We start from the raw sequence: 14,236 nt of genomic DNA, 5'->3' as shown, positions 1-14,236 counted from the left end.
CCTGCAGAGCAGAACCAATCCAAATATCTGATTTCCAGAAAACGTTTTCACCGATTGCTATTAGTCTAACCCTGAAATGGAATAAATCCAACCGTTGCATTAGCTTGTCAGGAATACCCCTGCTGCAACATTACAGATGATGTCAAAGGCTGGCAAACCCAACAGCTTGCAGTGAAACAACCACAGGGTACCACCTTGCAGACCTCCCTGCTTCCTTCATCTGGTCTCTTATTCATGCGCTTCATTACTATCTGTCCACACTGCACTCTACTGTAGGACATGAGGATTGCAGCGCCAGAGACTCAGGACACAGAACTGCTTTTCCCCGTCTTCCAAATCCTTTCAGCTGACATCTGATTACACACTTGCCAAAGTGAGTTCAGTCACTTGTGACCCCTTCATCCTTGAAATAACCGCCGGGCAGAATATGGGTCTTGGCACTCCATAGACTTGGGCTGAAGTCCTGTTTCTGCCAATCTGTGACCTCGAGCGAGTCAGGTACTCTCCAAGTCTCATTTTCTTTGTCTGTAAAATGGAATGATAATGCCAACAGGTTTACTGTAAGGATTTACTGAGATCAAAAGGTTTATCACAGTGCCTGGAAGAAAGCGAGTGCGATGAATGTTCTGTATTATCATTCTTTTTGTTTTCCATTGTGTTTGTGCATGTGAGGAAACTGAAGTTCAAGAGAGGGAAAATGGTTTCTCAAGAGACACAGATACGTAAGGGATCCGGGACACAAACACATCTCCTGATTCTACATGCCAGGTCCTTTTTATTCAACAGCTCTGCAGAGTTCAGCCTTTATATTGACTCTGAGATCCAAAGCACCTAATGTAGACTCAGAACAGATCAAATAGGATAGTCTCAAAAAGAGGACAGCACACAGGACCCAGGGGAAAATGGAGATCCCCAGTGATTCCTGCCACATCTGCATCCAAAAAATGCAGAAGAATATTAGGGGAGAAAAGACTGCGGGGCTATGCAGAGGGGAAGAAAGAGAGGAGCCTCAGTGTCTGAGGAAGGGAGCTAGAACAGTAAACACCATACACATCACGTATTCACTGCCCCTTCCTTAGAGGTCAGATGGGCATCCAGGTCTGGCCCCTTTCTGGATGGAGAAATGGCAGCAACAGACACCCAGGATTCAGCCGTGCTGCAGGAAATGGTTGGCCCCAGGGACAACAAGAGGCTCCCAAACTCCTGGTCTCTGATCTCTGCCTTGGAACATTCTCGGGCCAAGACAAATGTGGGAACCCAATGATAGACTCTTGGAGCTGGGAAAAAAAATCTAAGATGTCGCCCAATGTAGCCCAGTCCTTCCAGGCAAAACCACACCAAAACCATCCAGACAGTTGCTAATTGGATGAATGGTTTTCAATTAAACAATAGGGAGGGGCAAGGAGAAGGGTGCCAAGGATAATTTGAACAGGAACACAGTCCAGAGAAGAGAGTGGTGACGACCAAGAATCACTTAAGCATACCCAAAGGAAGCCGGGATACAGATAAGGGCTCGTTTGCCCCACAGGCAGCTGAGGGTGAAGATACGGCCTGGGAGCCTCACCAGGCATGGAGAGCTTTGGCCTGGGACCCTCCACTTCTCAGCCAGCTTGCTGGTCTCTCCCTCCAGTCCTCCTGCAGAGGCGCCTCCAGCCTCATCTCCCTCCTCGCTTTTAGTTCTTGGAATGCCTGGCACTTTCCCTTCTCAGCCTTTGCAACAGCTATTCCCTTTCCATGGAACACCATTCCCTCACCCCACTTCCCACCCAGGGTCCTGGCTCCCCAGCTCCCATTCTTCCTGGAGGTCCTGGGAAGCTATTGACCATCCCCACCCTAAAAAGACTCCAAGTGCCTGGGGCACTCCCTGTGCCTACCCACCCCGCCCCAGGGCATGTCACTGTGGCACCCCACCCTCTAGGCTGGGGGCTCCCAGTCAGCAAGGACTGCGGTCACCTTGTCGCAGCTGTATCCCCACAGGGAGCCCTGAGTAGTAGACACTTCATAAATATTTGGTGGATTAAAAAAAGACATGAATGCTAATTTCCCCTAGCATGGCCCACCGCTTCCACTTTTGAGGCTGAAAATAATGAGAAATGAGTATCGAATGTGCCGTAACTGGCCTGTAAATAATAATGAAACAGACATTTATTAAGTGCTTCTAATGTGCTGTGCCCCATGCCAGGTGCTTTACACTCCCTGACGCAGCCCAGGGCACACAACCCAGGCAGCCAAGGGCCGCTGTCATTATCTCTATCTCCAGGATGAAGAAGGGAACAGAGGGGTTGAGTAACTTGCCTAAGATCACAGATCCTTGGCCTGACTGTGGGTCTGGCCAATCCCAGAGCCCAGACAGTTGCTACGGCACCAGCCTCTCCCCCAAAAACCCGTCTCAGAAAGCCCCTTGTGTGTAACTCTAAACCGTGCCTGCAGCTAAGTCAGCCCATTTCCTCTTCTCCCATCTCAAGCCCAGATGGGGTCTGAGTGACATTTAGCTCATCCCCGGTCTCAGAACTGGAGCCCAGCAGAGCCCTGGGAACATGGGCTCCCTATGGACAGAGAGCAGGAGGAAGTGGCCGCTGGCCCGAAGGGCGCTTGGTCCCCTGGGTCTGCTGGTGGCATCTGGCCCCAGCTGCACACACGTCGTGTCAGTAAAGCAGAAGTCTCAGAGACAGGGAAGGAAGCCAGTGGCGAGCAGACTGTCATCACAGGTTAGGCGTTCTCCTGTCTGAGGACCACAGGAACTAGTCAAGGCTGCCCCCTCCACACAGCCTTTCCTGACTCCACATTGATGAACAAATGTTGCTTGAGCCCCCAGATCACTCTGCCGGGACCTGCGCTGTGGCCCTGCCCTGAACTTATGGGTACCTTGTGACCCAGCTGCAGCAGCTCTGCTTTACTTCATCTGTAAAATGGGGCTGTTAATATCACCTACCCATCACTGGGGCTGTTAAAAGGTGTGTGTGTATATACTCATAAAGATGACTACAATGCAATTACACAGATGATTGAATAGATGTGTGATTGTGTAAATGCTTGGAACAACTCCTGGCACATAATAAGTGTTTAATAAACATCACCCATTCTTATTAATGTTCATATGATTGTGGAAACACGCCAGGGAGAGACATCACTTGCAGTGACAGGGGATAATGCCTTTTAGGAGTCAGGCTGAGGTTCTCAAACACTGATCTGTGACACGGCCTCCAGCGGACCTCGCTGGAGTATTTGTTAGAGACAGTCCAGGGTCCTGCTCCTGGACCTGTTAACTGAGTCTCGAAGGAGGAAACCAGGAATGTATGTTTTTACAGCCTGTCCGGATGATAACAATGGTCAGCCAGGTTAGGGACCCACTGGGCCAGACCAGCTGTCTCTTTGAGCAAGTGGAGGAGTGGGCTCTGCTGAGATTCCAAGTGGGAAGGGGTCTCTCCCTTCCCACCCACCTTTTCTTCATCGGTATCTTGAGCTGTTCTCCAGAAGAACTCCCAGCAGACCTTCTGACCATGTGAACCCTGAGTACACTGAGTCTTGTTTCTCACCCACTAAATGTCCTTGAGTTTGTTTTCCATCCCCAGTGCAAATAAAGGTTTGCTACAATTACGACTTGTGTACACTGGATAGAGGGGGCCATGTCTGATCGACCAGAAAAGTGCCTTGGAGCATTTAACCTCTCACTTCACAGCTAAGAAGCTGAGACCCAGAGAGGATATGTGATATGTCCAAGGTCACATGGCAAGCAACCAGAGTGGAAACTATAGCCAAGTCTCTGGTCTCTTAGCCCCACCGTATCCACGCCAATAGGCTCCTGTTCCAATCCCAAGGACCACTCTCATGTATGCCAATTAGGACAGTATGAGTTACAAAGTTTTATCTACTGGATACTCTGGGTACCAGGTGGGGCTTCCCAGGTGGCTCAGTGGTAAAGAACCTGCCTGCAGTGCAGCAGATGGGGGTTTGATCCCTGGGTCAGGAAGATCCCCTGGAAGAGGAAATGGTAACCCTCTCCAGTATTCTAGCCTGGGAAATCCCATGGACAAGGAACCTGGCAGACTACAGTCCCTGGGGTCGCAAATGAGTCGGACATGACTTGGGGACTAAACAACAATGCGCCAGGCACAGTGTTAACTGCTTCACACACGTTCTCTCATGTGAGCCCTATGAACGGGTCTTCACTGCGGGCATTCTATCCTCATTTCACCTCTAGGACAACTGAGCCTCAGTGAAGTAAAGTGGCCGCTCCAAGCTATAAAGCTGGAAAGAGCCAGGATTGCAATCCAGGCATGTCTGATTCCAGAGCCAAGATTCTTGACCGTGAGGCCAGTCACGGACCTAATGTCTCTCACTCAAACCCTGCACTTCTCTATCAGTTCTGTGATACGAGTGGGGACTCAGCAGCCTGCGTCGGTTCTGCCAGCAGGCTCTGCCATGACGTGGGTAAAGAGAGTCTGCAAGGCTGGGGGAGCAAGGAGGCTTGCTCGCTTCTGCTCCTTCACAGCCCCACTCAGAGACACCAGAACCAGCCCGACTGCATCTCTTCCTTAACAGTTAGGTTCCAGGTGGGACTTCCCCGGTGGTCCAGTGGTAAAGGATCTGCCTTCCGATGCAGGGGATGAAGGTTCGATCCCTGGTCAGGGAACTAAGATCCCACGTGTGCTGCAATGAAGACCCAGCACAGCCCGCCACCCCTCCAAAAAGAGCTGGGTCCCAGGCCCACAGGGCTTCTCATCTGGTCTCAGAAACACCAGCCCCAGCTAAGCCTCACCCTCAGAGGTCTGCGTTTCCTCTCCATGGAGCTGCTCCTCTAAATTCCTGTGTGTGTGTCTGTGTGTTAGTCACTCAGGCGTGTCTGACTCTTTGTGACCCTATGAGGACTGTAGGTCACCAGTCCTCTGTCCGTGGGATTCTCCAGGCAAGAATACTAGAGCGAGTTGTCATTCCCTTCTCCAGGGGATCTTCTGGACCCAGGGATCAAACCCGGGTATTCCTCACTGCAGGCAGATTCTTAATGTGTGAGCCACCAGGGAAGCCTAAGTCTTCATAATGCCAACTTTTCTCTTTTGTTCTCCCATCCCTTCTGCAGGTCCTCGATATTCTATTTTGACCTTTCCAGCGACTTAGTTAACAACCTTATACCTCGTTAACAATTCTTTATGTTAAATTCTCTCTATTTAAATAAGTGACGTGATTTCTGTCTAAAAGCCTCTTGATGAAAGTGAAAGTGGAGAGTGAAAAAGTTGGCCTAAAGCTCAACATTCAGAAAATGAAGATCATGGCATCCGGTCCCATCACTTCATGGGAAATAGATGGGGAAACAGTGGAAACAGTGTCAGACTTTATTTTGGGGGGCTCCAAAATCACTGCAGATGGTGATTGCAGCCATGAAATTAAAAGACGCTTACTCCTTGGAAGAAAAGTTATGACCAACCTAGATAGTATATTCAAAAGCAGAGACATTACTTTGCCGACTAAGGTCCATCTAGTCAAGGCTATGGTTTTTCCAGTGGTCATGTATGGATGTGAGAGTTGGACTGTGAAGAAGGCTGAGCACCGAAGAATTGATGCTTTTGAACTGTGGTGTTGGAGAAGACTCTTGAGAGTCCCTTGGACTGCAAGGAGATCCAACCAGTCCATTCTGAAGGAGATCAACCCTGGGATTTCTTTGGAAGGAATGATGCTAAAGCTGAAACTCCAGTACTTTGGCCATCTCATGTGAAGAGTTGACTCATTGGAAAAGACTCTGATGCTGGGAGGGATTGGGGGCAGGAGGAGAAGGGGATGACAGAGGATGAGATGGCTGGATGGCATCACCGACTTGATGGACGTGAGTCTGAGTGAACTCCGGGAGATGGTGATGGACAGGGAGGCCTGGCGTGCTGCGATTCATGGGGTCGCAAAGAGTCAGACACGACTGAGCGACTGAACTGAACTGACCAGACTTGACTGATCCAGGAGGGATCCCAGGAAACAGATTCCCAAAGATGGAACATGGAGATTGGTTTTGCTCCTGTGAGGTCATCCTAATGACACCACTTCACCCCAGCAGCAGCAATTTCTTCTTGTAGCAGAAACTGAATCCACTCTGCAGTTTTCCCAGCAATTGCATAAACACTTCATTGTCCCCGCCTCACCCCTAGATTCTAAAACTAGCCAGCCACTGCCCCCCACTCCCAGAGGTCAGGGTCCCAGAGATACCAGCACCAGCAAGAGTGCTCCTGATAGATACAGCCATCATATCACACCGCCTAGTTTAAGTTACTGTAGAGGCTACAAATAACAAAAGGTCTACAAATGGCCACAGGGCTTATTCCCAAGGCATTAGTTTGACCTAAGCAGGAACCGTTCACCGACAAGCAGAACTGTCGAGAGAGAGAGAGAGAGAGAGAGAGAGAGAGAGAGAGAGAGAGCCTACTTTCTTGGGCAGAGGGGTGGACGAGGCCTGGTAAGCGACCAGCGCTGCCCATCAAAACTGCTTGAGATTTCACCAAAGAGGATCTACAGATGGCCGATCAGCACATGAAAAGATCTCCAACATCATTAACCATGAGGGAAAGGCAACTTACAAACCACAACGAGATACTACTGCACACTTCCCAGAATAGTTAAAATAAAAAATAGTGACAACATCAGATGCTGATGAAGATGCAGAACTGGATCCCTCGTACACTGTTGATAAGCATGTAAAATGGTGCACCCATTGTGGAAAAGTTTGGTGGTTTCTTTAAGAACTGAACATGCAGTTTTCATATGACCCAGCAGTTGCACTTCTGGGCATTTATCCCAGAGAAATGAAAACTCACACACAAAAGAGCTGTACCTGAATGATTATAGCATTTTTACTGGTAACAGCCAAAAACTGGAAACGATCTAGATGTCCTTTAATGGGTAAACAGTTCCACAAGCTGCAGTATATTCATACCAGGGAGTACCGCACACCAACAGAAAGAACTACTGAAAATGTGTGTGTGCTCAGTCATGTCCAGCTCTTTGCAATCCCATGGACGATACAGATTGCCAGACTTCTCTGTCCATGGATTTTTCCAGGCAAGAACACTGGAGTGGGCTGCCATTTCCTCCTCTAGAGGATCTTACCCACTCAGGGATCAAATGTAGTTCCTCCTGCATCTCCTGCATTGGCGGGTGGATTCTTTACCACTGTACCCCCTTGGAACACTACACACCAGTAAAACGGAACTACTGATACACAGTAGTATACCCAGCGAATGATAGAAAAGAACTGTTGTTGATACACAGGACAATCTGGATCAATCTCCAGAGAGCTATGATGCACGAAACAAGTCAATCCCAAAGGACTGAATACTGCGTAATTCCATGTATGTAATATTCTTGAAACCACAAACCGATAGACAAGGAGAACAGATTAAGGTTGAGAAGGGTTAAGGAAGGGGCAGAGAAGGAAATGGCAACCCACTCTAGTGTTCTTGCCTGGGAAATCCCACGGACGGAGGAGCCTGGTGGGTTACAGACCACGGGGTCGCAAAAAGTCAGACACGACTTGGAGACTAAACAACAATGACGACAAAGGAAGGGGTGGGGTTAGGAGGGAAGCGAATGAGGCAGAAAAGAGCAGCGTGGGACTTGCCTGGTGGTCCACTGGCTCAGAATCTGCCTGTCGGGGGCCACAGGTTCAATCCCTCATCGAGGAAGATTCCACCTGCCGAGGAGCAACTGACCCGAGCACCGCGACGCTGAGCCTGCGCTCCAGAGCTTGTGAGCCACAGCTGCTGCGCACTCTAAAGGCTGCGCCTTGCGACAGAAGAAGCCGTCGCGATGAGAAGCCCACACACGGCAACAAAGAGTAGCCCCAGCTCCCTTAGCCACAACCAAAGAGAGCCCGCACGCAGCAGTGAAGACCCAGCGCAGCCATAAATAAATACGAATGCTCTTTAAAAATAGCATGCCATATCCTTATGGGAACAGAAATGTTCTGAATCTTGACTGTGTTGATGTCAATATCTGGGTGGTGACTACAGGCACGCCTGAGAGAGGTTGCAAGTTGGGTTCCGTTCCGTTCAGTTCAGTCGCTCAGTCGTGTCCGACTCTTCGCGACCCCATGAATCGCGGAATGCCAGGCCTCCCTGTCCATCACCAACTCCCGGAGTTCACTCAGACTCACGTCCATCAAGTCAGTGATGCCATCCAGCCATCTCATCCTCGGTCGTCCCCTTCTCCTCCTGCCCCCAATCCCTCCCAGCATCAGAGTCTTTTCCAATGAGTCAGCTCTTCACATGAGGTGGCCAAAGTACTGGAGTTTCAGCTTTAGCATCATTCCTTCCAAAGAAATCCCAGGGTTGATCTCCTTCAAAATGGACTGGTTGGATCTCCTTGCAGTCCAAGGGGCTCTCAAGAGGCTTCTCCAACACCACAGTTCAAACGCATCAATGCTTCGGCGCTCAGCCTTCTTCACAGTCCAACTCTCACATACATACATGACCACTGGAAAAACCATAGCCTTGACTAGACGGACCTTAGTCGGCAAAGTAATGTCTCTGCTTTTGAAATATGCTATCTAGGTTGGTCATAACTTTTCTTCCAAGGAGTAAGCGTCTTTTAATTTCATGGCTGCAATCACCATCTGCAGTGATTTTGGAGCCCCCCAAAATGAAGTCTGACACTGTTTCCACCGTTTCTCCATCTATTTCCCATGGAGTGATGGGACCGGATGCCGTGATCTTCGTTTTCTGAATGTTGAGCTTTAAGCCAACTTTTTCACTCTCCTCTTTTACTTTCAAAAGCAAATATCACATGAAGGTGAGTCCCACGAATGTTCTGGTCTCCCACCCAGTGTATATAAAAGTGATGTTTATACGCTCCTGTAGTCTATTAAGTGTACAATAACACCGTGTCTAAAACAACAAAGTACATACCTTAATTTAAAAATACTATTGCTAAAATAAGTGCTACCCATTATCTGATAATGCAGGGTTGCCACAAGCCTTCAATTTATAAAAACTGAAGTATCGGCAAAGCAGTGAAGAGCAATAAAAAAAAGGCCTACCTGTACAGTTTTACAAGACTTTACCATTGGAGGAAAGTGGGCGAAGAGTACAGCAGCTTTCCCTGTCTAATTTTTTACAGATGCTTGTGAATCCACAGCTCAGAAAACAAAAAACAGAGAATCCTTTTCAGAGGCCCTACCTGAGCTGGGAGACTGGTTCACATGTGTTTTTTGAAAACCTCTCCCCAGATTGAAAACCACACAGTTAAATGATTACTAAAATCCTTTCATCTAAAAACATTAACATTTTTCCTTTATATACCATTTATTGTATGTCAATTATACCTCAAAAGCTATTTTTCCCAAAATAAAGAAATATAGGAAACAATTAAAATAATAAAAATTTTAAAATGTACCATTTCTAGGTGAATATATAATCCAAACAGGCTTCCCTGGTAGCTCAGCTGGTAAAAGAATCCACCTGCAATGAAGGAGACCCTGGTTTGATTTGTGGGTCAGGAAGTTCCCCAGGAAAAGGGATAGGCTACCCACTCCAGCATTCTTGGATTTCCCTGGTGGCTCAGACGGTAAAGAATCCACCTGCAACACAGCAGACCTGGGTTCAGTCCCTGGGTCGGGAAGTTCCCCTGAAGGAAGGCATGGCAACCCACTCCAGTATTCTTGCCTGGAGAATCTCCATGGACAGAGGAGCCTGGCGGGCTAGTTCATGGGGTCACAAAGAGTCAGACACGACTGAGGGCCTAAGCACAGCACAGCACACCAAGGCATAATCCAAACCTTTATGGAGTCAGGGTGGTGTTACACCCTCCAACCTTCCCACCCCTGACTCCCCAGCAGAAAGGGAGAGAAGCCCTGAAAGAAAATCAGGATGTGATGGGGGTGGGGGGGTGGCGACCTTCGAGGAAGCAGCTCTCTCTTTCGTGGCCCAAGGACTCCCAACCCCGAGGTTCCCAATGAAGCAGAGCCAACCACCACAGTGGCCGAAGGCGGGATTAGAACCCAACTTTCCGGCTCTGCTCCCCACAGCCCAGAGAGCTCTGGGCAGCCCCCCTGAATGTGTCAGAACACTTAGAAATGGTTCTAGTTATAACCAGGAAGTTTTTAAGCCTGTGGCTGCAAAGGAATGCCGATTCATGTAATAGCCATTACTGCGCACAATAACTACCCCACACACTGCACATCCCCAGCGATCTTGGCGCAGTTTTTGAGGGTGACAAATGGTGTCACCATTGGCACAGACAGGAGCCTTTATCACACAGGCGAGAAACCCCTAGTCTCTGGAGAAGAACAATAGCGGGAAAGGTCTTGGAGAGGACAACACTCTGTGTGCCTGGATGTAACTGGATAGCTTGTGGGGGGCGGGGTGGGAACTTCCCCCTTCATAATTAGTCAGCTAATTATCCTCTACTCCATGCTAATGAACCACCAAAGGCTCTTTAAGGGAGAAGCATAGGCAGAAATGTTTCACTGCTTGTGTCCCCCCAGCTTCCCACCCCCTTTCTCCCTGTCTCTCACCAGGGCCTCCTCTGCCACCCTGAGGAGAAAGCCAGCCCTGAGCTTGTGATCCGAGCCTGTTAACCTCACAGGTAATGTGTGAGGAGCAGGGAGACGGGGCGGGCCGTGAGTCCTCAGATGGGAAGCTGGGGCTGGGACACACTGAGCAAGCTTCCAATTCTCCCCTCTCAGGGTGGCCCCAGCAGCAGCAAACCACAGAGTACTGCTTCAGATGGTACTATTTCCTTCTTCCTGGCGTGTCCGGCAGCTCCTTCAACTGCCAGAAATGGTGCTGCCAATCAGTGCAGGACGCTTGGAAATAGACATCATCGCTCACCATTTCCTAGCTGTCTGCCCCTCAGCAAGCCACTTTACCTCTCTGCACCTTCCAGAGCTTCTGTCTCCAAGGAACTTTCTTCAGAGAGTTACGGAGGGTGGGGGGTGGGTTGCCTGCCACCCAGAGCCCAGGCACAGAGTGGATGTTCCATGAACTGCAACAGCCGCAGCAGAGATGGAGAGGGTCTACTTCCAACCTCCCAGATCCCACAGGCCCTATGGTAGGTTCTCTGTGCAGTCCAGCTCTTACCAGCTCAGACCTCGTAAGGTCTGAAACATCCAACAGCCATTCAACATTGTGTTCTTGAAGAATATTTAAGGATTTGGGAAAGGCTTCCAAAGACCCCTGAGTGAACAGCTCAGAGTAGCAAATTACATAGGCGGCAGCATGCCAGTATTGTCATGGGTAGAGAAAATGATACCAACCACAGTTCTTGACCTTCTCCAATCAATAGAGATTGACTAGAGACCAGACAAGAAATTCAGGCAAGACTTTTTTGGGGCTTCTGGGCCAGCTGCTGCTGCTGCTGCTGCTGCTGCTGCTGCTGCGTCGCTTCAGTTGTGTCCGACTCTGTGCGACTCCAGAGATGGCAGCCCACCAGGCTCCCCCATCCCTGGGATTCTCCAGGCAAGAACACTGGAGTGGATTGCCATTTCCTTCTCCAATGCATGAAAGTGAAAAGTGAAAGTGAAGTCGCTCAGTCGTGTCCGACTCTTTGCGACCCCATGGACTGCAGCCTACCAGGCTCCTCTGTCCATGGGATTCTCCAGGCAAGAGTACTGGAGTGGGGTGCCATCACCTTCTCCAGCTGCAGGAAGGAGTGAAAACAAGTAACCTGTTCCTTTGCTGGCTCCCAGGGCAGTGGCGGTGGGAGTGGGATTTGCTCGTTCCTCGTATGGGCTCAGGACAGGGGTATTGTCCAGCGGGTGGGACTACAGGAGTGGCTTCGGCGGTTTGCCTGCTCCTTTGCAGTGGGGACATGCGCAGTACCCTGCTTTGCTCCCAATACCCAGTTTCTTTGCTCTTCAGAAATGGTAGTTGGGTGGTTTTTTTGCCTTTGTATCTTTTGGTCCAGCATTTTCCCTAACTGGGCATGCATGCCGCTATTTTTAGTTCCATATTGTTTCTTTGTATTTTGTAGCTCCAGGAAAGGTATGTCCAGGTGTAAGCTTTGCTCTAAAGGGTTCCAGGTCCCAGGCCTGCCTCAAAAAGACTGCAATTCAATCCGCCAAAACATTAGCACCAGCTTTCCTGGAGTATGGGATGATGGGGGTGGGGAGAGGTTGGGGGGACTGCAGAAGAAGGTCTTCTCATCACTATATTTCTAATATTTATGAAATTTCTACCATGAACATTCAAAACCCATAGGAATACTATTTGTATGCTCTTTTAACTATTTTTACATTATATGCAACATAGGAAAGTTGTTGTTCAGACTCCCAGTCATGTCTGATTCTTTGTGACCCAATGACTTCAGCATGCCAGGCCTCCCTGTCCCTCACCATCTCCCGGAGTTTGCCCAAGTTCATGTCCATTGCATCAGTGATGCCATCCAGCCATCTCTGATGCCCTCTTCTCCTTCTGCCCTCAGTCTTTCCCAGCATCAAGGACTTGTCCAGTGACTCATCTGTTTGCATCAGATGACCAAAATACAGGAGCTTCAGCTTCAGCATCAGTCCCTCTAGTGAATATTCAGTGTTGATCTCCCTTAAGATTGACTGGTTTGATCTCTTTGCTGTCCAAGGGACTTTCAGGTGTCTTCTCCAGCACCACAGTTCAAAGGCATCAGTTCTTTGGTGCTCTGCCTTCTTTACCGTCCATCTTTTATAACCACATGTGACCACTGGGAAGACCATCGCCTTGACTATACAGACCCTTGTCAGCAGAGTAATGTCTCTGCTTTTCAACACACTGTCTAGGTTTGTCATCACTTTCTTGCTAAGAAGCAATTGTCTCCTGATTCCATGGCTGCAGTCACCATCTGCAGTGATTTTGGAGCCTAAGAAGAGGAAATCTGTCACTACTTCCACATATTCCCCGTCTATTTGCCATGTAGTAATGGCAAATGGCCGGAAGCCATGATCTTAGTTTTTTTCATATTTAGTCTCAAGCGACTCTTTCACTTTCCTCTTTCACCCTCATCAAGAGGCTCTTTAGTTTCTCTTCACTTTCTACCATTAAAGTAGCATCAATCACATATCTGAGGTTGTTGATATTTCTCCTGCCAATCTTGATTCCAGCTTGTAATTCATCCAGCCCGGCATTTCTCATGATGTGCTCAGCGTAAAGGTTAAACAAGCAGTGTGACAGCAGACAGCCCTGTCCTACTCCTTTCTTGATTTTGAGCTAATCAGTTGTTCCATACAGAGTTCTAACTGTTGCTTCTTGACCCACATACAGGTTTCTCAGGAGACAAGTAAGATGGTCTGGTATTCCTGTTTCTCTAAGAGTTTTCCACAGTTTGTCATGATCCACATAGTCAAAGGCTTTAGCATAGCTGATGAAACAGAGATAGATGTTTTTCTGAAACTCCCTTGGTTTCTTTATAATCCAATGAATGTTGCCAATTTGATCTCTCGTTCCTCTTCCGTTTCTAAACCCAGCTTAGACGTCTGGAAGTTCTTGGTTTGCATAATGCTGAAGCCTAGCAAGCAAGATTTTAAGCATGCCCTTACTAGCGTGGGAGATGAGTACAACTGTCCGATGGTTAGCACATTTCTTGGTACTACCCTTCTTTGGAATTGGGATAAGGAGTGACCTTTTCTAGCCCTGTGGTCACTGCTAGGTCTTCCAAATTTGCTGACATAATGAATGCAACACCTTGGTGGCATCATCCATATTTAAATAGTCCTGCTAGAATTTCATCGCATCCACTAGCTTTATTAACAGCAGCGCTTCTTAAGGCCCACTTGACTTCGCACTCCGGAATGTCTGGCTCTGGATGACTAACCACTGCATCGTAGTAATCCTGTTCATTAAGATCTTTTTTATACAGCTCTTCCATGTATTCTTTCTATCTCATCTTGATCTCTGCAGCCTCTACTAGGTCTCTACCATTTTTATCCTTTACTGTGCCCGTCTTTGGGCGAAATGTTCCCTTGATGTTTCCAATTTTCCTGAAGAGGTCTCTAGTATTTCCCTTTGGTTGTTTTCTTCTGTTATTGAGCTCTGTTCATGGAAGAAGGCCTTCTTGTCTCCTCTAGCTATTCTTTGGAACTCTGCATTTAATTGGATGTAGCTTTCCCTCTCTCCCTTGCTTTTTACTTACTTTTAAAAACTTTTCAACAGAATTACTAAGGGCAGAGGAGTTTGTTTCCTTTTATTTGTGCATTCAGCTACTATTACTCTGGATGCTGCAGGAGGTACAGGGGTGCGAGTTACCCAGGCTTGACCCTCAGGAAGTCTGACCGTCTAACAAGCAAGGAAACGCA

Source organism: Ovis canadensis, chromosome 2 (assembly GCF_042477335.2).
Source record: "Ovis canadensis isolate MfBH-ARS-UI-01 breed Bighorn chromosome 2, ARS-UI_OviCan_v2, whole genome shotgun sequence".
Taxonomy (NCBI): Eukaryota; Metazoa; Chordata; class Mammalia; order Artiodactyla; family Bovidae; genus Ovis; species Ovis canadensis.
Note: the sequence above shows the minus strand (reverse complement) of the source record.